This window comes from Mirounga leonina, unplaced genomic scaffold (genome assembly GCF_011800145.1).
Source record: "Mirounga leonina isolate KUSES-001 unplaced genomic scaffold, KU_Mleo_1.0 Mir_101799, whole genome shotgun sequence".
NCBI lineage: Eukaryota > Metazoa > Chordata > Mammalia > Carnivora > Phocidae > Mirounga > Mirounga leonina.
In genome coordinates, this window is record NW_023270210.1 from 4,008,665 (window position 1) to 4,035,698 (window position 27,034).

The window sequence follows — 27,034 nt, forward strand, 5'->3', positions numbered from 1 at the left end:
GCAGCCTCCTTTTTAAGAATCCAAGGAAATGCAGCCAGAGTGGATATGGGGTGGGGCCGAGTTTTTGAATCCTTTAAACTCTGTTAAGGGTACTGCCCGTGAAGATCCTACAGTGAGGCCTACCCTTTCAGTAGGGATCTAAGAGCCTTTTGTAATTCAGATCTCCACAGGTAGGGAGTCTTTAGGCCTTCCCTGGGGCCCTTGCCCTACCCTGCTCACCCCCACCGGACCTGGTTCAAGGCCTGGAGCCTCCCCGCGCACCCCCCACCCCCCGCTCTAAAGTGGGAATTGTATTCCAACTGGACTTTTTCCCCCACAGGGAGGAAAATGTTCTCAGAGGTGGTTCGGGTCTATGGCTCTTACAGGTCTGTAAAGGTGCACAGCTGGGAAGGACCTTCCGGGACCGCTGACCCAGCCTCCTCCTGACGCGGGGTGGGGGGCCCACAGGAGTCAGTGGCTGAGCCAGGGCTGGTCTCCTGGCCCTTAGGGTCACGCCTGGCCCACCCCTAACAGCTCAGCTCCACCGTGGGGTGCGCCGGCCACGGGCGAGCTGGCAGGGGCAGCCGGCGGCCCGGAGAAGCAGGGACTCCGGGCTCGGAAAGGCCGCGCGACAGGCCCGCGGGGAGCCGGGCGCGTGGGGCGGCCCTGCGCGCGCTCTCCCGCCGCGAGGCCCCACGCAGGTCGGGCCGCCCGGGCCTCCGGGGCCGCAGCGCGGCCGCGTGCGCGTCTCCGGCCGGCGTGGCCAGGGTCTCGCCTTCCCCGCCGAGCGCGGGGCCCGGGCCGCTCTGGGGCCGGCGGCCGCAGCGAGCGCGTGGACCACGACCCTGGAGGCGGGAAGGACAGCTCCCTGCCCGCCCGCCGCCTCGTGGGGACGCAGCCCTCGCCACCACCAGCCGAGCGGGCCGGGCCTGCGGGGAAGACGGACGTGCCACGAAGGGCCCTGCCCGCCAGCGGGCCCGGGGGCCCGGGGGGGGGGGGGGGGGGCGCGGGCGAGGGCCGCGGCGCTGGGGTGGCGGCCGCCGAGGGGGCCGCGCCGCGGGGTAGCTGTCGGCTGGGCGCCCGCGGCGGCTCCCGCCTCCCCGCCCCCGCCGACGGCGCGCCGCGTCTGGAACGGCCCTTCGGCCCGTCGTCGGTGCCTGCCCCGAGCGGTGCACGGGCCGGCTGTGACTCACTGAGCAGCTAATGGGCCAGCACCCCCTCTTGGGGGAAAGGTACGAGCTGTTTCTCTCCACCTGATCTGAAGGGATTCCTGCGGTGGGGAGAGGGGGAACCGCAGTTGCCATTTTTTAAATGCTCCCGGGGTCCCTCTTTCTGGGCCTCAGTTTCCCATCATGAGAACGCGGAACAGGAGCTGGTCCCTGGGGTCCCTTAGGGCATCAACGTTCTTAGGCTTGCCGGTGAGGCTTCACAAAGGGAATGATTTTCCTATCTTCGCTCACTACCTACTCCCTGGCAAAACAAAACAAAACAAAGCAACAAAAAACCAAACCAACCTGAAAGGTGGTCCTCTGCGTGCACCAGTACCATAGTAAGAGGATTGAAACAGACCCACCGGGTGATGAAAGGACATGACTCTGGCGAGGATGGCACTTGCACTGACTGACCGCACTCGTCCCCACCCTCTAAACGTCAGTCTGTTCTCACTATAGCAGCTGGAGGGGTCCGGCTACATCAGACCCTGCCCCTCCTCTGCTCAGGACCCTCGCAACTTTACTTTGTCTCCTCACTCTTCCCAGTGTCCCTCAGGGGCTTACACAAGCCCACCACGCCCACCTCTGATTCCTTCTCTCAATTCTCTCCTCACCCTGCCCCCACTTCACTCAGGAATAGCCACCCCAAGGCCTTACCACTAGCTCTTTCCTCTGCCTGGGACGCTCTTCTCCCGTAAACCTGCAAGGCTCTCACCCTCACCTTATGTCTTTGCTCTAATGCCACCTTCCCTGACTGCCTAATTGAAAATTGAAACCCACAACCCAGCATTGCCTGCCCCCTTCCTCCCCTCCTTTATCTTGCTGCAGGAGCTAAGGAACACTATACGTTTACAACATTTATCTCGCTAATTGATGGGCTCCCCACCAGACAGTGGCCACCTGAGGGCAGGGACCCATGTTCTAGTCTGTGCTACTTCCCCAGTATGGGTCACAGAACTGCCGCGCCATTCAAATTTGTTAACCGTCGAATGCATTTTTCAATTGACCTTGATGCTCTAGGTAAGCCCCAGGGCAAAAGGACCTCCTTACATTCTTAAGGCAAAGTCCCTGTCCTCAAGCAACTTGCAATCTGGAGAGTAGACACACCAACAGCGCTAAATGGAGTCTAGGATGAAATAAATGCCAGACAGAGGGGCAAGCAAAGGCCAAGAGGATGGCTTTATTCTGATGGCGGGTGGAGCCGAATCTGGCAATGCTTCCCCCCCAGCCCTTTAAGATTGATTGATTGATTGATTGATTGATTGATTGATTTGAGAGAGTGAGCTAGTGGGGGAGGGGCAAAGGGAGTGGGAGAGAGATTCCTCAAGCAGACTCCCTGCTGAGCACGGATTCCCACAACCCTGAGATCATGACCTGAGCCAAAATCAAGAGTTGGTCGCCCAACTGACTGAGCCCCCCAGGCGCCCCTGGCAAGGCTTTCTGAGTAAGGAGGTCACTTTGAGCTGGGCACCGAGGGTTAGTGAGGTTTCCGTGGGCAGAGAAGGAGCAAATTACCCCAGGCTGTGGGGAAAGCAGAACCCGTGAACAGAGATGTGGAAGTGTGTGGTGAACTGGTGGGAGAACCCGACGTCTAGAGTGGTCAGGGAGGGCCGCAGTAAGAGGTTGTCCTGGCTGGCGTTGTCATCTGTAGGTTCTCACAGGCCCTAGGCAATGGAAGCCACTGCAGGATTTTGAGCACGCAGTGACCCAATCAAAGCTGTATCTGAGAAAGCAGCCCCTGTCGCTGAGGAGGATGGGCCCGAGGGGGCCAGAGGCAGAGAGCTGGTGTGAGCCTGGATTTGGGATCTTGGCAGTGAGGGTGGGGAAAAGTAGCTGGATTTGTGCCCCACCCACCTCCCATCCCACGTCCAGCCAATAGCAAGCATGATCTTTTTTCAAACCGTAAATCTGACCTTCTTGTCAGCGCACCCGCAGCTTCTCCTCCCACTGCAGTGAGGACAGAACTCTCTCCCACCCGCCCCTGCACACACACATACACACACACACACTTCTGCAGCCTCTTCTCCCTTGCCTCCCCTTCACCCTGAAAGCCAGTTTCCTCCCTGGGCCACCCCCCACCCCAACCACCAGGAGTGCGCATGTATGTAAGTCTGCTCTTCTGCTGCCTGGACCCCATCCCCCTTCTGGGGCCCAGGTGAGTCCTAACCGCCCTGGAGACCTCAGCCCAGTTACCCTCCCCCCCCCACCCCGGAGGCTCCTGAGGTCCCCCAGCCACACTTTCCTTTCTCCCTCTGATCTCCTTTGTGGCACTTCTCCCAGCCATCACTTGGCCACTGTTTGGGTGATTGCTTGTTAAATGTCCGTCTCAACTGGGTTTCTGCCCAGCTAGCGCAGGGCCCGGGGCCCAGGAAACACCCCGAAATGCTAGATGGAGGAATGAATTCCTGAGAAAGTGAAGGCCTGCTTGTGTTTTCGGATGCCTGGTGCAGGGGGCACACCTTCTCTCTGGTTGCAGGGGAACGATGAGAAAACTCGAGGACAAATGCCAACTGCACAGAGGACTTAATTCAGCCAAGCAGGTGAGTCCCTCTGTATCTACATCACTTCTAGAGAAGGCCAAGGGCACTTCCCTTTGGGTGCCTGGTGCCACGGGGCAGCACTGGGGAACTGGCGGTAGGGTGGGTTGATTTTCAGGGTGAACTGGGACTTTGGCTTGCAAAGGGAGCCCCATAGTCCCAATAGCGCCACGTAGCGTTTCGGTGGGGCATGTCTGGGAGGAGCCTGAGCTCTTCCGCTGGGGCTGGAATCTGCGCCCGACTTGCTCCTGTGTGACTTGGGCAAACAACCTCGGCTCTCTGTACGTTGGTTTTTCCATTCACAAGATGAGACTAGTAATAGTACCCACATCACAAGTTGCTGCGGGGATCATGTGAAGCACTTAGAGTAATGCCTGACCCAAAAATGAGTGCTTGAGAAGGGTTCACTGTTCTAATAGTTACCTTAGATTTCACTCCTAGTTCTTGAGACAGTGCAGAAGAACTGCAGTTGGAGAACAATTGAAACATCTTCCCCAGAAAACCAGCTCTCTCTCGGCCGTCTGTGACCTGAGCTGTGGGATCAAGGCCAGTTGGACCCATGCATCTGAATGCATGCACCCATACCCCCACTAGCCCTACCTCAATAAACCTACATCACAGACGCACCTGGTGGGGTCCTGGTCTTGGGTACCTGGTCCTGGATGGGGAGCACGGAGGGGGCACTTAGGCCCTGGAACTGAAATTGTCATGATCGACTGGGTGGTTCCTCTGGAGCAAGGACTGAGCCCCATTCATCTTGAGATGGCTCCACGTCCATGGTGCCCAGCCTAAGGCCTGACGCAGTGTTTGCTGTGAGGGTTTTGCCCATGGTAGAACTAACGTGTGATATGGCTTCATGAAGTATTGGGCAAATAAGCTTTGCCTTTCCAAGTCCAAACCAACAGATGCACCAAAAGAGGGCTAGCATCCTAAGAGTGCAGGTGGGGGCTGTGCTCTCTGCTTTCACAACTTCAGGGGACCTTGGAAAACCCCTGGACAAATCCCGGAGCCTCACTGGTCCTCAGTTTCCCCTCTGTACAGTCAGGGAGTTGCACTAGTATGTAATCCCACCTAGGCCGCTGGAGCATAAGCTCCTCAGGGCGGTGGTCCCCCTTTCCCTGTTCCCCAGTGAACATTGGCTGAAAGAGTGGATGAAGGTGTTTTGATTCTACAATCTTGCAGTGAAGTGGAAAAGGTATGCTTGTCTTTGTAAACATTCTCCTTCGTTTGGCAATCTTTTCAGATTTCTCTGGAGAGCTTTTTAAATATGATGTGACTCTCAGATCAGTCTGTTTGAGGTATTTTAAGTAAAAGCCTTTTTTTCCCCCTACATGATTTATCTAGATTATCATCTCAGTTTTCCTCTTACTTTGGGATGTATTTGTACCTGGCCTGCACGACTCACTGGTTGTCAGAGAAAAGGACAATCAGATACAATGATAAGGATAAGGGGCTGTAAACATAAACTACAAACAGCCCAAGTCAGATCAGAGAACATGATGATAATAATAATGCTACTTTGCGTTTTGTTCCTTAATAGTTTACATGGTGCTTGCATATCTACCATCTAACCTGTGCCCCACAAAGCTCCTGTGAGATACTTGGGCATATTTTGGAAAACTTGAAGCCCAGGAAAAGCAAATGTTTGGCTGGAGGGCACCAAGCCATCAGAGGTAAAATTGGGACTAGAATCAACATCTCCTACCTCCCAGTGTCTGTCAGAGGCTTCACTGCCTGGTTGTTATAACTGGGCAAACAAACAAAGAGAGGGTGGATCCACAGAGGGCATTTCCTCTGTCAATGACCATCCAGGATTCTTCTGCCTGCCTACAGCCACACAGAGAAGGGCAGCGAGGGTCAAAGGGCCTGTGGGCAATTGCTGAAGTCATCAGATGAGTGACCCTCCAGGACCTTGCCCCATTGTGTCCCAAACCATGCTCCCCAACCTTGGCCCCGCCCTCATATGCATCCCCAGAGAGTGGCACCACCATCCCCCCAGTAACCTGCCTGGCTCCCCTCTCTCCCTCATCTTCCACATCCCTGCTGTCCTCAGATCCCATCAATTAGATCTCCTAAATATCTTCCAAATTTGGATGCTTCTGCCCACCTACCACTACTGAGCTATGATCCTGTCTCGCCTGGATGACCCTCTCATATCATCTGCTCGTCAGGCCAGCAACCCAAGGAATCCTTTATGAATGTACATTTCCATCTTGTCACTGCTCCATTTAAAATCCTTTCATGACTCTATAACCTTCTGATCAAACCACAGAAAGGCCCTTCAAGATCCAGTTCCAGCCAGGTTCCTGCCGCCAGCAACCCCCACCCCCAACCCCCAGCCCCAGTCTCACACACGGGGATCCTGTGACCCACCTCAGCATGGTCACACTTTTCCTAAGAGTCAGAATGCCCCGAGTGTTCCCGTTGGTTCTGTACCTGCCTGGCTCTTCCACCAGGCCTGGAGGGCTGGCAGGGCCAGAACCGCCTCCCATAGCTGTCTAGAGGGCCGCTGCCCTGCAAAGCATTTGGTCCCAACTCAGATCTGGGAGTCAAATTTGAATGGAATTGAAGTGGCTTGTGGGTGTTGAGAGATGAGGACCAGCACTGTTTGGTAATAAGCCTCTGCTGCTGCCTTTCATCTAAGAGCTGGGTGGTGATAATGATGATGATAAGCCAGGGATCACACAGAAAACCAGCTTCTGTGACCCTTGATTGGGGGATCTAGAGAGAACTGAGTGTCAAATTATGCGTCACCCTCTCTCTCCTAGATCTTGCTCCCCGATCTGGCTCGTGATTATGTGATGAGCTCAGCATATGTTGCTAGCTAATTTAAATATTTATGATGAATTTTCAAATCACCTCTTAGAATGCCAGTGTTGACACTCTATAAATCATAGAACTTTACAGGTGAAAGGGCCATTAGCATCTCATATGAATTTTGCCTTTTCTAGATGGGGAGCTAAGTAGTTCCAGAGAGGGCTAGGAGCTGGCTCAAGGTCACATGGGTGTTAATGGCAGACCTGGGCCTAGAACTGCCCTGAGCTCTGCCCACTGCACTACACTGCCTGCCTCTCCCACCAAAGTGGGGACTGGAAGCTTCCATTGCTTTGGAAATGGAAGTGGGTCATGTTTTTACTGCACCAAATGAACAGGAGGCACATAATTCTCTGGACAAGGAAATGGCTGTAGATGGCTAACAGAAGTGCACGTGACCTATCCCTTGCTCCTGCAAAGCCACCATTCCTTTTGTCCTGGGTGAGTGAATTGACTCTTGGAATATACCACACTGTGCCCCCTCCAAAGGGTTGGGGATGGGGAGAGAGACTCCTCGGGCCCGACTGATGAAATCTTGCTTTCTCCAATCTAAGATGAGCACCCCACCAACTGAACTTCCCCTCCAGAAATTCTGAATTGTACAGCAGCCTCACAGAATGAGACTTTGAGCAGGACAGAATGTAAGTCAATCCTGGCAAGGATTCATTCTTGCAAGAATGCATCCTGGTTGGGATAAGTCCTAGCAGGGTTATGTTCTGGTGAACATCCAATCTTATTGTCATATTCTTTTTTTTTTTTAAAGATTTTATTTATTTATTTGAAAGAGAGAGAATGAGAGACAGAGAGCACGAGCAGGAAGAGGGTCAGAGGGAGAAGCAGACCCCCTGCTGAGCAGGGAGCCCGATGCGGGACTCGATCCCGGGACTCCAGGATCATGACCTGAGCCGAAGGCAGTCGCTTAACCAACTGAGCCACCCAGGTGCCCTTATTGTCATATTCTTTTGACAGCCTTCAATACAAAATTGTACTGAAGGGGGTGTGGTGGGTGCAGAGGTCAAGAGCATGGGCTTTGGAGTCAAGAGTACTTGGGTTCAAGTCTCAACTCTGACCCTTCCTAGCTGAGTGCCCTTGGGCTGACTGCTGAACCTCTCCATGCCTTAGTTTCCCCATTAGTAAAATGGGTCTGATAATACCCACCTCACAGGATAGTTGTGAGGATTGCAGGGTATAAGGTATGAAGCACACATAGCCTGGATCCAGGCACATAGAAAGCATTCCACAAATTTGATTGTCCTGGAAAGATGGAATTATGGGTGATCTTTAATTCTGTTGCTTTATACTTTTTGACACTGATCAGAAATTACTTTTATGATCAGAAAAAAGAGAATATAAGTTGGTGGGGGGGGACTATCTTTGCAACAAAATAGTTTTCAGAAAGATCCTGGAGGAGACTACTGTGAGGCTTTGCAGGTGTTCTCTGTGTCATCAGAGGGTCAACACAGGCTGCCCGGTCACAGGGCAAAGGGAAGAGCCTAAGCAGGGAGACAGTTTCCAAGACTGTGGTCCCAACTTGTGCCCGGCTCTTTAGATCGTCCGGCAGCTATGCATGGCACAGTGCTTCTGGCAGCAAGGCTCCCCAAAGCCAAACCACCTCATAATTCCCATTAGACTTTTATAGAAGTACAAGCATCAGAAGTCGGGCAGGGCTCTCAAATCTACACTCTTTCAGGATGAAAGAATGAAGTTTGGTTCCCTATTCCTGAGTCAAATGAAAAAATATTGCTGTACTTTTGGGTTAAGACGTGGGAATATAGAGAAAGCTACTAAGGTGGGAACTGGGTGGGGATGATCTAGAATCTTACTGTTCAAAAGGCCCATGGTAGGCTGCAGAATGATTCCCCAATAGCTACCCACATCCTAATCATCAGAACCTCTGGATGTTAACTTATACAAAAAAAAAAAAAAGTCTATGTTGATACAGATGAGATAAAGTTTTAGAACATCCAGATGGGGAGATTATCCCAGATTATCTGGATAGACCCTAATGCAGCCACATGTATCCTTATAAGAGAGAGGCAGAGGAAGGGTAGACACACAGAAAAGAAGGCAATGTGAAGACAGAGCAGAGAGATTTAAAGATGCAGGTTTTAAAGATGGCAGGGTTCAGCCACAAGTCAAGGAATGTCAGCAGCCACCAGAGGCTGGAAGAGACAAGGAAGGAATTCTCCCTTAGAGCACCTTGATTTCAGGCCAGGGATACGGATTTTGGACTCCTGGCCCTTAGAGCCAGAACAGAATAAATTGTTGTTGTTTCGAGCCACCCAGTTGATGGTCATTTGTTATGGTAGTCACAGGAAACCCATATGGGGCCCTTAGAGTTCATCTAGTCCAATGGCTTCCACACATTTTCAGCAGCAAAATCAATGACTTTTCAAATGAAATCATATGCCATGGCCTATCAAGAGAACAGATGAAAGTAGAGGGGCAATGGTTGAACAAGAGGGGGCAGGATCCCCACCTGCTAAGTCTCCTCCTATCTCCATGGTGGCTTCCGAAGCACCTCCTAGAACCTTCCGCCAACAGAGTATGAAAACCCACATCTAGTTCCAACCACCTCATTGTACAGATGGGTAGGTTGAGGCTCTGGGGGCCTGAGTGGTTGGCTGAAGGCCTCTTTTGGTGGGAGGCAAGGAATATTTGTAAGGAGGAAAGAAAGCAGGGCACCTCTGCCTGCTCTCTCATCTTCTCTTTCCTGGTTGGAGTAAATCCCTGTCTCCCAAGCAAATGACTAAGAATACGTTGGGGTCTCTAGATGAGTTTTGTTTTTAGCAGCAGTTTCAGTTTTGAACAAGGAGTGATGAAATATTTGTTCCTGAAAAGCGCAGACCTTGAGCAGGCTGTTAAAGCATCTTCAGAGATGAAATACCCCTGCTTGATTCTTTACTTGTGTTTGGAAACTTCATCTCCCCGGTATGCCTGTAACAATAGGGGTGAGGAGGTGGACAGGAATGAGTAGCAAAATCAAGCAGCTGTTTGTGTACCTGAAAATGTAAATCCTTAAGTGGATCACGAGAGCCTAGACAAGAACACAGCTGAGTGCCACAATCAGAGTTTTCCTGTTGTTGTTGGATTCACAAATGTTGAAGGTCAGTTCTGCTAAAAGGCCTTTGTGGGGGATAAAGGAAAGGTTACAATAAAATATTACTCCCCTTTTCCCTCTGGCCTTGGTACTAATAGACAAAACATCAAAATTCAGGTTCTCTTTCCTCCCAAGCATAGCCAAGAAGGATGGCATTTTCAAGGGGAACTTTACAGGGAACGAAAAGAAACCCAAAGGGAAAGAGGCAAACAAGATCTAACCCGCTTCCCCAAGAGTCAAAATGGCTGACTATTTTCCAAACTGATTCAGAATTCATGATGATTTATATGACTGTTTCCAGGGCCACTGGTCTCGTTCTATTTTGCACTCCTGCTACTTGATCAAGTGGCATTAGAAGTATTGTATCTGGGAAAAGGGAGGCAGGGCATGTTCCAAGAATGAACAAAACCATGAGCGGTCTGAACCAAGACCAATGGGTGAGCCAACAATGGCAGCTGCCCACTCAAGGCTGCTGGGAGGGAGCACTCAGCACAGATGGAAAACAACTGTCAGGCAACAGCAAATGGCATTCGTGGGGCTTTCTTTGTTCCTTGGTATTGCTAAGGAGGGTGTCCTCCCTCCACTCTGGAAGCCACATGGTTCCTCCCTTCCCAAAAGGAAGGGAAGGATGAAGCTCACTGGCCATCCGCTACCACTGTAGAGTGCTGAGGCACTTCCTGAGCGGGGCAGCCTTCTCTGGAGGCCACCCATCTGGGGCTGGAGCTTTCTCTTCTCCTTTGTTTCTTTTGGCCACCAGGTAATGACATTCCTCAACTCATGGCATCACCATCATTGTTGTGTGAGGTTCCTCTCTGGCTGGGTCAATCCAACCATCCATCCACTCCTCGTAATGCCCATTTTCCACTCCAGCTCCCCTCCCCTCAGAGTGTGTACTCTGGCAAATGTGTAGGGGTAGTGTGTGTGCGTGTGTGCGTGTGTGTGTGTCAATAAACACCAGTGGTATTGTCCTGGAGAACTTGCTCAGTTTCTTCCCGGGTGCTTTCCCACTAAGCCTTAGGTATGTGACCTCTGCGTGCTGCTGTGCGTTCCTGAGTTGGTTGCTTGCAAGCACAAGGTTGCTTCTCCTTTCCCCTGGTGGTGGGTACCTGCTTGCCTCCAATGCTTTGGTAGCACGAGCACTGCACGATGAACTCCTTGGGCGGGTCCCTGTAGCAGGCTGAATCATGGCCCCTGACGACACCAGGTCCTATTCCCTGGAATCTGTGCATGTTACCTAACATGGAAAATGGGCCTTTGCGGATGTGATGAAGTTAAGGATCTTGAGATGAAGAGATTATCCTACATTATCTGGGTGGGCCTGCAGTGTCACTTTTCCATGATTCTGGAGGCCAGAGGTCCGAAATCAAGCTGTCGGCAGGGCACGCTGCCTCCAAAGGCTCTTGGAGAGAATCCTTCCTTTCCTCTTCCAGCTTCTGGTGGCTCCAGGCTTCCTTGGCTTGTGTCCATACGAGTCCAGTCTCTGTGTCCTCACGTGGCCTTCCTTGAGCTTCCCTGTATCTTTTCCTCGTTTTATAAGGACATCAGCCATTGGATGAAAGGTCTCTCCTCCTCACCGTAACTAATTCCATCTGCAAAGACCCTATTTCCTAATAAGGTCACTTTATGAGGTTCTGGGGGGGATGTGAATTTTGGGGAGACAGTATTCAACCAGTACACATGGATTCTTATAAAAGGGAGGCAAGGGAGATGTCCCACACAGGGAGGGCAGGGTGAAGGCACAACGGCATGAGACGTGAAGATGCTGGCTTTGAAGGTAGCAGTGGACACCTGGAGCCCTCAGGAGCTGGAAGAGTCCAAGAAGGATCTTCTTTTAGAGGCCTTGGAGGGAGTGGGCCCTGCTGACAGCTTGATTTCAGCCCAGTGACACTGATCTTGGACTTCTGGCCTCCAGAACTGTGAGAGAACCGATTTCTGCTGTTGGAAGCCGCCCAGCTTATGACGCTTTGTTAGAGCAGCCACGGGAAACTAACAGTCCCTTTGTGGGCCCGCCCGAGAATCCGCTGGGGGGGTACCTAGAAGAGGGATTGCTGGGTCGGTGTGAACGTGTACACTTGATCTGGCTACATGCTGCCAGGTGGCTTTGCCAAGCAGCTGCATCAATCTAGCTGGACTCCCACCAGTAGCACACAATGGTTCCCCTTTCTCTTTATCCTAGCCAACACTTGGCATCATATAGCTGCTTTTTGCCAATCTGACATGTGTGTATCCTATCTCATTGTTGTAATTTGCATTTCTCTGATTACTAATGAATCTGAGCATTTCTTCGCATACTTACTTGCTAGCCTTTTGGGTTTCTCCTTCTGGGAATTGCCTATTCATATGCTTTGCTCATTTTCCTGTTGGGTCTTTTTCTTGTTGATTTGCAGAATTTTCTTGTATATTTTATCCATTAATCCCTTGTTGGCTTTAAACAGCAAATATCTTCTCCCCATCTGTTGTCTGTCTGTTAACTATCTGTGGTGTCCTTCATGGAAAGAAATTCTTAATCTTGCTGTAATCAAATCTACCTAAAACAAGGCTGCCAACAGAGGGGCGGACTGATCAGGGACTGTTGTGCAAACAGAGTAAGCGCCTGTGTGTGTGTGTCTATGTGTGTGTGCACACGCACATGCATATATGTGTGCAACATGGGCCACACATGAGCATGCATCTCTGACTGAATATCAACCCCCAGGGAGAGTGCACTGCCCACCATTTGGGATGAACTGTTCCCCTGCTTCCTCCACTGATACAAATGGTCTGGCACAGTGGTTCTCAGACTTCAGGGTGTACTAGAATCACCCAGAGGGCTTGTTAAAACCCAGATTCTTTGTTCCCCGCCCCCCAGAGTTGCTAAGTTAGTGAGTCTGGAGTGGGGCCCAAGGATTTGTATTTCTTTTATTTTTATTTTTAAAAAAATTTTTTTAAGATTTTATTTATTTGACAGAGAGCACAGCATGAGCAGGAGGAGGGGGGAAGAGGACTACCCGCTGAGCAGGGAACACAGAGCTCGATCCCAGGACCCGGAGATCATGACTTGAGCCAAAGACAGACGATTCACTGACTGAGCCACCCAGGTGCTCCAGGATTTGTATTTCTTTCTTTTTTTTTTTAAGATATTTTTTATTTATTTGACAGAGAGAGACACAGCGAGAGAGGGAACACAAGCAGGGGGAGCAGGAGAGGGAGAAGCAGGCTCCCTGCTGAGCCTGCTCCCTGCTGAGCCTGCTCCCTGCTGAGCCACCCAGGTGCCCCCAGGATTTGTATTTCTGATGAGCTCCCAGGTGCCACTGATGGCCCAGGGACCACCCTTGGAAAGCCACTCTACAGGGAAGGCCAGCATGTGGTTTCAGAGGCCACACCACCTTGCACTTAGCCAACCAGCAATAGGAAGTCTGGAGAGGGTGGGACAGCAGCTTATAATTGGCTGAGCGCCAGTGCTCAAAGGAACCCCAGAGGCCACCCAGGCCAAAAGATTTCACAGTGGAAACAAATGACACCCAAAGGGGTCAGTGACTTGACCACAGTCACACTGGTAGCCAAGTCCCAACTGCCTGCTCAGTGCTCTTCATTTGTTCACACACACACACACACACACACCATAAGGACTGTCTTAAGACATACATGTGCCCCTCCTCAGTGTGGGGACTTGCTTGCAAATGGCCAAGGGGACTCCTGGCAGCCACCATGTAGCATTTCCCACTAGCACCACCATCATCATGGGTGGTCCAGCAGAAAGAAGCCAAGAAGTACCTAGAAAACATCCACAGGACACAGCAGCCCTGCCACCATCCATTCCTTTCCTGGGCACTCTGGAGCAGTATTGGGACCACCAGATGCGTGTAGGAGGGGATCATGGGGGTGGTGGACAAGGAGGTGTAGACAGGATCCCACTGGGAAGTTCCATCCCCGCTTCACCTCTCCCACCCCACAGCTGCCACCAGGCTTCTTGAGGCCTGGACAGGTGCTCCTCCCTGCCCCTACCTCCTCACCATTCTCTGTCCTTCCCCCCCTAAGCAAGGCAGGGAGACTCAGGCCCAGCCTCCTCCTCCACCTGGCAATGGAGGGAGGTGGCATGTTCCCTGGGCTGGCAGCAAAGAATGGAAGGAGCAAGAAAGGCTGAAGTCTCAAGGGAGAGTGCATGTGGATGGAGAGAAATAGGGGGCAGGGAGAAAAGGAAAGGGAACTAGAGGAAGGAGGGGGAGGAGAACACAAGAGGAGCAGGGGAGGGAGGGGGAGGAAGAAGAGGGAGGGGAGGGCAAAGGGAACGGCCCTGCAGAAGAAATGGCCAGAGGCTGCTTATCCCAGCAGGACTCCCCTGGGATATCTGCAGGGAGGGAGCTGGAGGAAGGGGCCAGGCTCCAGGGGTCCCAACCACAGACAGGCAAGTACTCAGAGGCTGGCTCAGTGCTGGGAGTAGGTGAGAAAGGCTTTGGAAAGGTGCACAGCAGGATGATCCTGACATGTTTGCCACCTCCCACTTTGCCCCCACCACACCTCCCCATCCCTGCTCCCTGCCCCACCTTGCATTCTCCCTCTTACTTTCAGTTCTCGAAGTACAGCCTCCCCAGGTTCCTATAGAAAGTCAGCCCAGCTGGGGAGAGGGGCAGGGCATTCAGAGACCCCAGTGACCTGGGATTCCCCCACCATGCTGGTGCGATCTGCCACCATTCACTGGGCATACTGGGCACCTGCCTGCGCCAGGCCCCGCTGGTGAGGTCAGGCGTGGGCCCTGCCAGCTGGGCTCAGGACTTGGTGCTCAGCCACGGTCAAGGGCTGTTGCAGGACTTTACCCTTACCATGGGCCTTACAGCAAGTGGGGGACGGGGGATCGGGCCAAGGAGAAGAGAGCAGGAGGGCGAGGCCCAGAGTGACCCTTAAACGACTTGGCCTGCCTGCGTCTTGTCTCCCGAGACCCCTGGCTGCCCGCAGTCCCAGCAGCTGCCACCAGCAGCTGCCCCTGAGCCTTGCTGGCCACCCCAGAAACCTCACCGGCTCGCATGCAAATGGACTCCTGGGAACCTGTGAGGATCTCTCTCTCCCTCTCTCTCTCTCTCCATTCATCCAAACACATTTGCCAGGCACCGAGCTGAGCACTGGGCTTTCTCCCCCTGGAGACAAACACCTGTCATTTCAATGGTGGGGACAGTTCCAGCACTGCTCCAGGTTTCCCAGCTTTCCCCAAATCCTGTCCTCCTTGGCTCCCCTAGTGCTCTTGGGCCAGATTTCCTGGTGGCTGGCTCTGGACAGTCTCTCTCTTCCAACAAACTGTCAGGCCAGCCGGGCCTCTGGGCCTCCAGCACATGCCCCAAAGCCCAGGCAGTACCAGCGGTGAGGGAGAGCAGGGCCAGCAGGGCCGCCAGCTCAGATTACATCATGCAAGCCCCACGGCCCTGGAAGCCCGTCCCCGCCCTCACCCCTACCTACTGCCCCAGAGTGACCATCCTGTCCCCCGCCCGGCCACCTGAATCTACACATACTCTCCACTTGCTCATCTCCCACCATGACCACAGCCACACCGTAAGCCCCTGCCCCAGCCCTGGCCCAGCCCTGGCCCTGAAACAGCTCGCTAATGGGCCCACCACAGCCAGCCGGCTTGCGGGAGGAGGCATTCGCTTCCTAGCTGCTCCTCCTGGTCCCCCAGACTCCCCCTCCCCAACCTGCCCCTTACAAGCCAACAGCCGAATGAGGAATAACACGTGTGGGTGAGGGTGTGGAGACATGGGCCCCCTGGTTCACTTCGGCCGAAAGTAAAGAGGAGCTGTCGTCATGCGCAATTCCACTGCTGGGTGTAGACCCCAGGGAACTGAAAACAGGGACTCAGAGATTGTCCACCCAAACAGGGATTGTTCGTGAATGTCCACAGTGGCAGCATCCACAAGAGCCAACAAGTGGAAAACAACCCCTATGTCTATTCAACTGATGACTGATAAACAAAAGGTGGTCTCTCCATACAATGGCATGTTTTCAGTCATACAAACGACTGAGTAGTGACCCATGCTACACGGTGAAAGAAGGCAGACACAAAAGATCACATACTCTACGATTCCATTGATAGGAAGGTCCAAAATAGTCACGTCCATAGGGACAGAAAGCTGATTAGTGTTTGCCGGGGGCTGGAGGCACAGGGGAATGGGAGTAGCTGCTCAGTGGGTACAGGGTTTCCTTCTGGCAGCAGAGAAAAGATTCTAGCATTTTTTAAAAGATTTTATTTATTTTTGAGAGAGCACAGAGGGAGCGGGAGAGGGAGAAGCAGGCTCCCCACTGAGCAGAGAGCCCAACGCGGGGCTTGATCCCAGCACCCTGGGATCATGACCTGAGCCAAAGGCAGACACTTAACCATCTGAGCCACCCAGGCACCCAAGGTTCTAGAATTTTATAGAAGTATTGGTTGCATAACACCCTCAATGTATTGAATGTCCCTAAATTGTATGCTTTAAAATGGTTAATTTTATGTTTTGTGTATTTTTAAAATTTTTTAAGATTTTATTTATTTATTTGTCAGAGAGAGAGAGAGAGAGCGCCCACAAGCGGGGGTGGGGGTGGCAGGCAGAGGGAGAAGCAGGCTCCCTGCTGAGCGGGAAGCCCGATCCTGGGATCATGACCTGAGCTGAAGGCAGATGCTTTACCGACTGAGCCACCCAGGCGCCCCTAAGATTTTACTTTTAAGTAATCTCTACACCCAACGTGGGGCTTGAGCTCACAACCCCAAGATCAAGAGTCTGACACTCCACTGACTGAGCCAGCCAGGTGTCCCTTATGTTTTGTGTATTTTGACACACACACACACACACACACACACACAGGGCACCATCCACCCTTTTTTGTCCTTGGCTCTTTCCTCACTCCACACTCTTACTCAGCCTTACAATTCAGCTCAGTTGTTGGATCCTTGCAATGCTCTGCAGCCTTGCGTCCTGCCCCTACCACGCTAAGGCATTCTTTCTCCTGTTTCCTCAGGATCCTCTATTCCCAGTGCCCGGAATAAGCATGGAATACAGTAGGTGCTCAATGCGAATTTGGCCAACCAATGAATGGACCAATGAATCTAGTGCCACCCCCTTATGTTCAGAGGGGGTAAGTGAGGGTCAGTGAGGGGAAGCAATTTAGCCAAGGATCCAGGGCTGGTCAGTGGCAGCGTGAAGACTAGAAGCTTTGGCTCTGGTCCCTGAGGCAGGTGCCTTTCCTGTCCTGCACGCCCTTCCTTCCCACTTCTCAGCTTCTTTTCTGGCCTGCCTGTCTCATTGGCTATTTCTCATCCCTGGATGCCCCTCAGGGCTTGAACCAAATGGCCTCTGGGGTCTTTTGCAGCTCTGAGGCTCTGGACTTGGCACTCCCTCCCTCCCACTCACCCACCTGCTAAGTGATGGCACACAGGACACCTGCAGGACCAAAAGGCAACTGACGAGTGGCCCCTGGTACCAAGGTAGCCGAGCCTCTCCTGAGCCAGTGCGTCCTTGATGGGAAAACCACTATGAACAGGTGGACCGGGAAGCCTGAGCGTGTCTGCTTTTGCCTCGGCTCTTAAGGACTCCGTGGCTTCTGTCTGTGCAATGCTGTGAGGACAGCGTGTGCCCTATCTCTGTGAGGCTCACCCAGCACAACGGTACCCTTGCAACTGTGTGCTTCTGCCCCAGTTTGCAGAAAGGGCCCACGTGCTGGGGCTCACAGAGAGGCCCCAGGAGCCAAACTTGCTGACGTCACTTCACTGCTGCATTTCTTCCTCTCCAGGGCCCACTGCACCTGGGTGTGGCCAGCGCTTGAGGAAGGTGCTCTGACTCAGGAGCTGGGCACCTGGGCTCCCTGGGCTGCCCCTCCCCATCTCTGTGCCACGACGGAGTGGCACGGCTTTCTGGGCTTCAGCTCACACGTTAGCAGAAGCAGAGCGAAGGCCAGCAACAGATCAGAATTCAAGAGCAGCCTCTCACTCTGGCCCTTGTACCTAGGGCAGCAGAAGAGGGTCAAGAGACCATGGCTAAAGCAGAGATCTGAATTCCACCATGAGAGATGAGTTGAACTTACCCTCTCCTTTCTTCCTCTGTTTAAATTCTGTAACAATACTTTTAACAATTCTTGACATTTATTTGTGTAACATCAGACATCCCTACCTCACAGGGTCATTGCACTTACTGCCAGAAGCAGGCAGGGAGGGATAGGGATTACAAATCTGATTTTACCACTGCAGAAACCAAAGTCCAGAGAGGGTGATTGACTTACTGTAAGGAGCCCAGCTAGCCTAGTACTCTTGACTTTGAACTCATGTCTCTACCCCCTATAGACCACAAATGATGTAATGGTTTCTTTGCTCAATACAGGGATGAGGAAAAAATTAAGTCCAAAACAAACCTTTGCTTGGGAGCCCAGAATCCACATGGAAGCCACCCGGTTTAGTTTGGAGTTCAAACTGCAGTTCATTCAGCCATCCCACAAGCATCTTTTTTTTTTTTTTTAAAGATTTTATTTATTTATTTGATAGAGAGAGAGACAGCGAGAGAGGGAACACAAGCAGGGGGAGTGGGAGAGGGAGAAGCAGGCCTCCCGCTGAGCAGGGAGCCTGATGCGGGGCTCGATCCCAGGACCCTGGGATCATGACCCGAGCCGAAGGCAGACGCTTAACGACTGAGCCACCCAGGCGCCCCCCCACAAGCATCTTTTTGAACACCTCCTGTGAGATGGGCCCCAGACTAGGTACTTGAGGAGTGTGGGAGGCTAAATAATGCTCCCCCCAAGTTATCCAGGTCCTAATCCCTGGGCCCTGTGAATGTTACTTTATATAGCAAATGGGATTTTGTAGATGGGATTCGGTTAAGGATCTTGAGACGGGGAGGTTATCCTGGATGATCCAGGTGGGCTCTAAATGCCATCACACGTAGTCTTAGAGAGATTTTATGACACACAGGCAGAAAATGAGGCCATGTGAAGACAGAGGCAGAGATTAGAATGATGGGACCATAAGCCAAGGAATGCTGGAAGCCACCAGAAGCTGGGTGGATTCTCAGCAAGGAAGGAGTCTCCCCTAGAACCTCCAGAGGGAGAGTGACTCTATAACACCTTGATTTTGGCTCTGTGAGACCCACTTTGGACTTCTGGCCTCTGTAACTGTGAGAGAATAAATATTTCTCATTTTAAGCCACTAAGTTTGTGGTAATTTGTTATAGCAGCTTTAAGAACAAGACTGAGGGGGTGCCTGCCCTTGAGGAGCACCCTGGGTTAAATTGATAAATTCTGCAACAGGGAGATAAGTGCCTCTCCCACAATCCTGAGACCAGAGGGATTCTGGGAGGTCAACATACGGTTTGAACACATAGTAAACCCACAGCTTACCATTTTCTCTTGTTGGATCCCAGGTTGAGATCTAGATTTCTTATAGCAGCTTCCTGGCCCTCCCCTCACACCTTCAAGCTTGCACTCAGGTTTCAAGATCACAGCTGAGTATAAAGGATGCAGTGGTTTCATGGATTACCCTTCCTAGGGATACCTGCCTGTTAATAGCTGCTAAATTCTCAAAGAATTTAGCCTAATGGTTGGAATCCAAGTCCCTGAAATCATCTGTCATTGTCAGCACAGCTAAGGTGGATGGTAGTCAAGGTGAGGGACTCACCTTCCCCTCCAGTCCTCCCTGGGTTGTTCAGTCTTGCTCCAGATGGAGAGAGGAAACCCAGATCTGAACCGGCTTCTCATCCCACCAGGCAGATATCTCTTTCCTCCCTGGAGCTCACTGCCAAAGCTTCTGCCCATGTCTCCCATGGGATAGTGTCTGTGGGTTGTTCAAAGGCTCTACTAGGTCACCCCAAGGAAAGGTCGGCTGCCCTGTGGAAGTGACATTGAGACAATTGAGATGCATATTCTCCATCATTCTTCCCTCTTGGGCATTGCCTACCAGGAAACTCAGAGCTGAACCTGATGTTCAAGGACAATAACTGTCTTGCTATGGTTTTACATCTTGAATTTCTCTTTCTCCATCCTTAGTGGCTTTAAGTCCTTTATGGGAAGTAGTGGGATATAAATCAGAGACTGTAATCAGAGATTGGGTGGCCACATGGAGATTTGAACCCAGAGCCCCTTTGTGGATTTGAGCCCAGAAGATCCCCAACTGGGGGCCAGTGGCCAGGTTTGGGCTCCAGTTGGGCCAGCACCTCCCATTGGCTGGAACCTGGGCACCCTTTCCCCCTACACACACACACACACACACACACACACACACACACACACTCTTGCTCATGTGCCCCAGGGGCCCTTCCCTTTAGGTCCACTTCTGCCTGCCAGTTTGGGGCTAGGGCAAGGGAAGGAGGGGAATCTAGGTGACAGGCCAGAGAGCTTATGGGTGATGCAGGAAGAAGTTGGGCCTTGGGCTCTTTTTTTTTTAAAGATTTTATTGAGAAGGAGAAGCAGGCTTCCCGCCGAACAGGGAGCCCGACACGGGGCTCGATCCCAGGACTCCGGGATCATGACCTGAGCCGAAGGCAGACGCTTAACCGACTGAGCCACCTAGGCGCCCCTGGCCTTGGGCTCTTTGCCAGCACCTTGCCTGGGATAAGGAGCGTGCTGAGACAGGGCCCAAAGCTACTACCCACCCCCCCCCCCCCACCCCCCCCCGCCACACAGTCCAGTGGCCATGGCAGAGGCTGCTGGTAGAATAGTAATCAGAATAATGGTTCAGTTTCCTATTTCTTACCATTTACTAAGTAGTTTGCAGGTATTATTTCTTTGGTAGTTTCTATTTTTATCCCCATTTTACGGTTGAGGAAACTGAGGTACACAAAGAAGTAAGGTAACTTCTCCAAGGTCTCACAAGTAGGCAGGGGCAGGAAGCTGCCAGCTCCTTGCTGAACGTACCAACCAGAAAACTGGCCGGGACATGGGCTGACTGACTACCGTCCTCCTTCCAAAACATCACCAACTTGGGCTGACTGGGGAGATGGGAGGGAAACATCTCCAGTCACCTGAGGCCACCTGCACAGGGGTCCCCCAGAGGTCCCAGTCCTCTAGGCTCTCCCTGTCCCTTTCTCTGAGGTCAAAGGACAGGCAGGCACCAGCCCTCCAAGAGCCCTTGCTGGTCTTGGAAGGCCTTGATAGCCCTTCTGCTGAGGGGCATCTGGAAGCTGGGCAGATGGGAACGGCTCAAGGCCACAGTGGCTGAGGGGGATAGAAAGGCCACTAGCTGACCACCTGGCAGAAAGGAAGCAGAAGAGCAGGCTTGTGGGAAGCAGGGCCTGGTGAAGGTGAGGTGGGGAAGCAGGGAGAAGGAAACAGGGGGGCTTCTTCCGTTTCGGAGATTTGGCTTTTTCACCAGCCTGGACGGCACTACGCAGACGGTAGAGCGCAGCCTAGCGGTCAAGAACATGGGCTCTGGGCCCAGAGAGACCTGGGCTCAAATCCCAGCTCCATTGCTTCCTGGCGGTATGACCTTGAGCAAAGCACTTCACCTCTCTAAGTTTGGTTCCTCAGCCATAAAAAGAGTCCTTCTGGAATCTACTACACGGGGGCGGCCGTGAAAATTCCAGAAGGTGGATGTGAAACCCTTAGGGCAGTGTTTGCCCTATAGTAGGTGCTGTGTAAGGATGAGCCCCCATTACTCTTTGGTCCTAACCTCCATTGCTTAGTTGCTGAATAATGGCCCCCTCACGTCCATGTTCTAATCCCCGACCTGTGAATATGTTACCTTACGAGGAAAAAGGAACTTTGCTGATGTGATTAAAATAAGGATCTGGAAATGAGGAAGTTGTCCTAGATTATCTAGGTGGGTCTAATCTAATCACACGAGTCTTACACAGAAGGGAGAGACAGGAAGGTCAGAGAGATGTGACAACGCAGAGGTTGGAGTGACATGGACATGACCCAAGGAGTGCAGGTGGCCTCTAGGTGCTAGAAAAGGGAAGGAATGGATTCTCCCTGAGAGCCTCCAGAAGGAACGCACCTCTGCTGACACCTCGATCTTAGCCCCGTGAGACCCTTGTCAGCCTTCCAGCCTCCGGAATTAGAAGGTCCTCTATCTTGCTGTTTAAAGCCACTAAATTTGTGGTGATTTGATCCAGTAGCGGTAGAAAACGGATAAAGTTGCTTGTCCATAAGCATGCGCCTTTCCTGGCTGAACCCATTGTTTCTCATCTATAAAAGTGTGCGCACCTGAGAACAGACGTGTGCGAGTGTATGAGTGTGTACACGTGATGGCACGTGAGTGTGAACAGGTGCGAGTGTGTTTCTGGGCACGGGAGTGTGTGTGCACGGGATGGAGGGGACGAGAGCGGCCGGTGCGTGCTGGGGGAGGAGGACGCACAGTGACAGCAGGTACCTCCCTCCTGTGCCGACCAGCGGCCACCTGCCAAGGGTGCCCGTGCAACACCGGGGGCCCCTGGGCGCTAAGCCCCCGGCTTGCATGTCCCACCCGGGCTCTCAGCCTCTCGCAGGCCAGAGCGAGTGAGGTCAGCCGTCAGAGCTGCCTGCCGCTTCACCTTGGCTTCCCGCAGCCCTTGCCCGGGGCGGCTCCCGGGGGGCCAGCCAGGCAGTGTGGGCTGAATTGAATGGAGGGTCATTGTGACCACCTGCCAGCCCCTTCCTTGCTTCTCTCCTAAGGCCTGGGATCGCCCTGAGCTCCACGACTGCAGATCAATGGATCGACGGCCCCAAGCCTGCTAAGTGGGATATGATATGGCTTTCGAAGTCAGCAACGAATAATCACTGACTGCTGGCAGTCTATAAGACGCACACTTGGGCAGAAGCCGGATTAATCCCACAGGACCTGGGGCGGCTCCTGGCTCACCGGAAGCCACATTGCCAGGCTGGCCCGTGAACTCTGTTGCCGCAGGTCCCTTGCCGGGCGGGGAAGGCCTATCACTTGCTTGCCACAGACATGCTTGGGTGCTTCTGGGGAGCAATCAGAGCAGGTCCTCACAGGTGGCCAACAAGAGAACCATGTTCTGGGGACCACAGCCTCCGCTCGGGCTCCAGCCACTGAGGAATTCGGGGTGGGCTCCTGGCTTTAGACAGGGCAAGGAATGGGTGCCACTGGGTGTTGTAACCACCCTCACTATTACTTTAGGGAGCCCCCTGTAGGAAAACCGGGACATGCAAACTGGGATTCTCCACCCAACAGGATATCGAGCCCATCTGGCTCTGGCCAGGGACTTTCCTGGGGCATTTCTGGGGTGTACCTAAAGAGACTATTCTCTCCCCAACAAAGAGGCAGGAGATTAGAGAGCCTTAAAGCTAAGGTGTTGAGCACCACTAGGGTGTCGTGATGCCAAAGGACAATGACCCCTCAGAAACTGTCAATGGGAGAAAGTAAGGTGTGAATTTTCAGATCCTCCTGCAGATCATGGTCATCTGCCTGGAGGAGAGGGCACTTACAGATCATTTGTGGAATCCACAGGGTTGAATGGGGCCCATATGGATAAGCCTACCTTCAGGTGGCAGAGGGCAAGCATCTTCGTGCTGGATGATCTCGCAGGTGACTGGAATGTATACTGGAGTTTAAGAACAAGGCCACTCCAGAGGTCCAGGAGGATTTGGAGAGGCTCCCCACTAAGAGGTCTGAGGTGGGGGCCCCAACAGAGGATCCAGCTCAACCAGGATTAGCTGCTGTTCAGGGAGTGCTGTGCTCTCTCTTGTCTCTTCCCCTCCTTCCCTGCCCGGCTCTTCTTTGCCCCATGTTCCCACCACCCCAACTGTCCCAGGACTCAGACTGAGGTCTTAGGGCCCCACACTCCCCGCCCCTTGAAAAGCTCAGCCCTTCGCGTGGCCTTGATGAGCTATCCCCTAGAGAGCACCTCTTCCACATTCGGTACCTTCACCTGCTTGCTGCAAAGGCTTCCCTCTGAGCTCCCCTTTCGCCTCCCCATTCAGGTTGGCCTCTAGGAGCCTGGCATAGAAAGGAGGGGTTCCCCCCGCCCCCCCACTCCAAGTTGACCACCCCCTCCCCCTCCACCAAGCCTGTCTCCACTACCTTAGCTCCCGCTTCCATCCCCTTCCGTGGCCTCCCATAACAGCCTCCTAACTGGTCTCTGCCTCCAGTCTTATCCATCCCCCTACCTGCTCACCCCTTCCCCTCACATACTCACAGGACTGCCAGAGCCTCTGCAGAATATGTAAATTCGATCTGCTCATTCGAGCTCACGCTGGACCCAGTCCCGATCCAAACTCCTTACTCCTCCGGAGCTGTCCACCCCTTCCCTGCAGTCGGCAGCTGCCCCGGTTTGAGAAGCACTGACCCCCAACTCTCACACACCCCACCTTTCCATGAGCTCTAGCCCCACACAGTGCTCTGCCCACTGCTCAGACTTCTACCTGCTGCTCCCATCACCTGGGGGGGAAGCGAAGGGGCCAGGGTCACAGAGCAGGTTGGGGTCAGTTCAGCCGTGTTAGGCGGGGCCAGGGCAGGCTGCCCCAGGAGGTACAGCAGGCAAGCCCAGCAGAGCCACAGCTGAGACAGCCTTGGGGACCAGGAGATTAACCCTATATGGGGGAATTGCGTAAACAAGGAAATATGTTGGGGATAATAAGGGCCAGGTTTCTGGAGTTGGTGTGAATGCACGGTTTTAGATAGATACCTATAGATGTAGATGTGCGTGCATGTGCGTGCGTATTTATCTCCTAGCTCTGTCTGCTGAGAGGGCCTAGAAGCTGTGACATCCCAGTAGCGATGAGCACAGCTAGCCCCCACATCTTGGTTTCTAAACGATTTGAAGGACCTCCACTGGCCAAGTCTGGAATGATATAAGCATCAAAGTCAAAAAAAGGAGTAATGAATGATATATGTTGAATAAAATAGGAATTCGTGAGCCCATACTGATATATAACGAACAAAAAGTGGGAGAGGAGGGAAAGCTCTTTCTATAGTGGAATGCCAACTAACAAATGTAGAAGGAGTGAAGGAATTAGAAACTCATCATCATAATAATTGATTCAGGCAAGAATTATGAACCAGAACCGGTGGGTGAAAGCTGAATGAGGAACAGATATTTATATCATCTCAAAGTATCTCCCCCCAAATACTAGAATTACTTATTAATTACTTATAAATTAATAAATACAAAATCCTTGCTAATTCACTTTATAGTGGAAAAACTTGGCAGACAACACTTCAATCAAGTGACCAAAGTTAATGTAACCAGTAACAGGACAAATCAATATCATATACCACCTGATATGATGTACTGAGAACTCATTACTCCTCAGGTGTTCCTGAGGGAACATCGACCAAATCCAAATGGAGGAACTATCTACAAAATAACTGGCCTCTGTTCTTCAAAAGTGTCAAGGCCATGAAAACCAAGGAAAGACTGAGAAACTATTCCAGATTGAAGGAGATTCGTCAAAGGGACATGGCAACTAACTGCAAATGTATGCTCTGGGATTGGATCTTGGACCAGAAAGGAAATTGGGAAAAAGAAAGGTGTTTTGTTGGTAGTTTTTATTGTTGGTGGCAAAGACGATTTTTTATTTGTATGTTTGTTGTTTCTGCATCAATTATTTGGACAAGCATAGGAATTTGAATGGAGTCTATGGATTAGGTAGTAGTATTAAATGTTAATTTTCTAATTCTTTTTTTTTTAAAGATTTTATTTATTTATTTGACAGGGAGAGACACAGCGAGAGAGGGAACACAAGCAGGGGGAGTGGGAGAGGGAGAAGCAGGCTTCCCACAGGGCAGGGAGCCTGATGCGGGGCTCAATCCCAGGACCTGGAATCATGACCTGAGCCGAAGGCAGACACTTAACAACTGAGTCACCCAGGTGCCCCTTAATTTTCTAATTCTGATATGTGTCCTAGTATTTAGAAAATATACAGTGAAGCATTTAGGGGTAATGGAGCATCATGTCAGCAACTTACTTTCCAATGGTTTGGAAAAAAATAACTGTGTGTGCGTGCGCCCAATGTAATCACAGAGTCCTTAGAAGAGTGGGGCAGGACGGTTAGCGTCAGAGAAGGAAATGTGATGACGAAAGCAGAGGTGGGACTGACGTGGTCACAAGACTAGGATTGTGGGGGTCTCTAGAAGCTGGAAAAGGCATGCAAATGGACTCTCCCCTAGAGCTGCCAGAAGGAATGCAGCCCTGACAACACCTTGGCTTGAGTTCAGCGAGCCCCATTTCAGACTTCTGGCTTCCAGAACGGTAAGATAATAAATATGTGTTGTCTTAAGCCACTAAGTTGTGGTAATTGGTTACAGCAGCGTAGGAAACTTACAGACCCCCATCCCCGCTACTGTGGAGAATGTGGGGCTCTCCACGGCCTAAACTGTCTTTCGCACATCCATACCCTTTGTGGGGCCTCCTTACCTGAACCCTGTCCCCAGTAGGCACTCAGGCAGTGTTTGTTTGAATTCACTCAGCCAGGGGAGGCAGTGGGGGCCAAAGAAGCATGGCAAATGTGTGAGGGTTCCTGGGAGCCCCTCTGAAGGAATCAGGCTTCATATGGAAGCTTCCACACTGCTCCGTTTGCACAAGATTGGTCATACCTCCAGGGCAGTAATGATAAATGTGCCTGAGGAGGTGAGACCACTTTAATGCCTGCGAAGGTGCCACTGGGCCCAGGTGATAGGTTCTACACCCGAGGGTCCCAGAGCTCCTCACCCGTGGACCTTCGCCATGCCCTCCTGCCAGGGCAGAGATACTCCAAGGCAGCCAAGTCCCCTCTCCAGTCCCAGCTCCATTGCTTCCCAGAAAGGAAAACCAGGCCCAGAGAAGGGAACGACTTGCCCAAGTTCTCCCAACCCCTCAGTGGCAGAGCTGGGTTGAGAACCTCAGCTGGTTGTTCCCCAGGTAAGCAAGCTTCCACTCCCCAGAGCCAAGAAGGGGAAGGAAAGGGACACTGCCCCTCTGGATGTATCAGAATATGGGGCAATGAAGGGTTTAGAAGGCATATTTAGGGATGGAAATGTTCCGAACTGACTGTGATGATGATCGCACAACTCTACAAATTTCCCCCAAATCACTGAATCATACACCTACAATTTATAGTATCTACATTAAACCTCCATAAATTGGTAAAAAACCAAAGGCATTATAACATCTCTCTGGAAAACCCATAAAGAAACCTACATCTTTGCCAGTATATACTACTGGAAGTAAAGGCTTTCATTAATATTGTCGCTCAGTGAGGTGTGGGTTTAAAAAGGTGGGGCCCCTTGGCAGCCCGTCAGGGCCTCCCCTGGGCAGACACTCTATTGGGGCAGCACAAGTGATTCACATCATTCATCCACGTCTACCCCGTTTCTGCCCCCAAGGAGCTCCCAGCAGGGAGGGAGGAAGATAAGGTGCAAACAGAAATATTAGGAATGCCAGGCATATCCTGGAGTGACAGGGAGCAGTATTGCCAGGGGGAGTAAACCAGGTACCAGGGACTCTAAGAGTGGGGAGAGGAAGTGACAAGAGACAGAGGTCCTTGGGACTTGG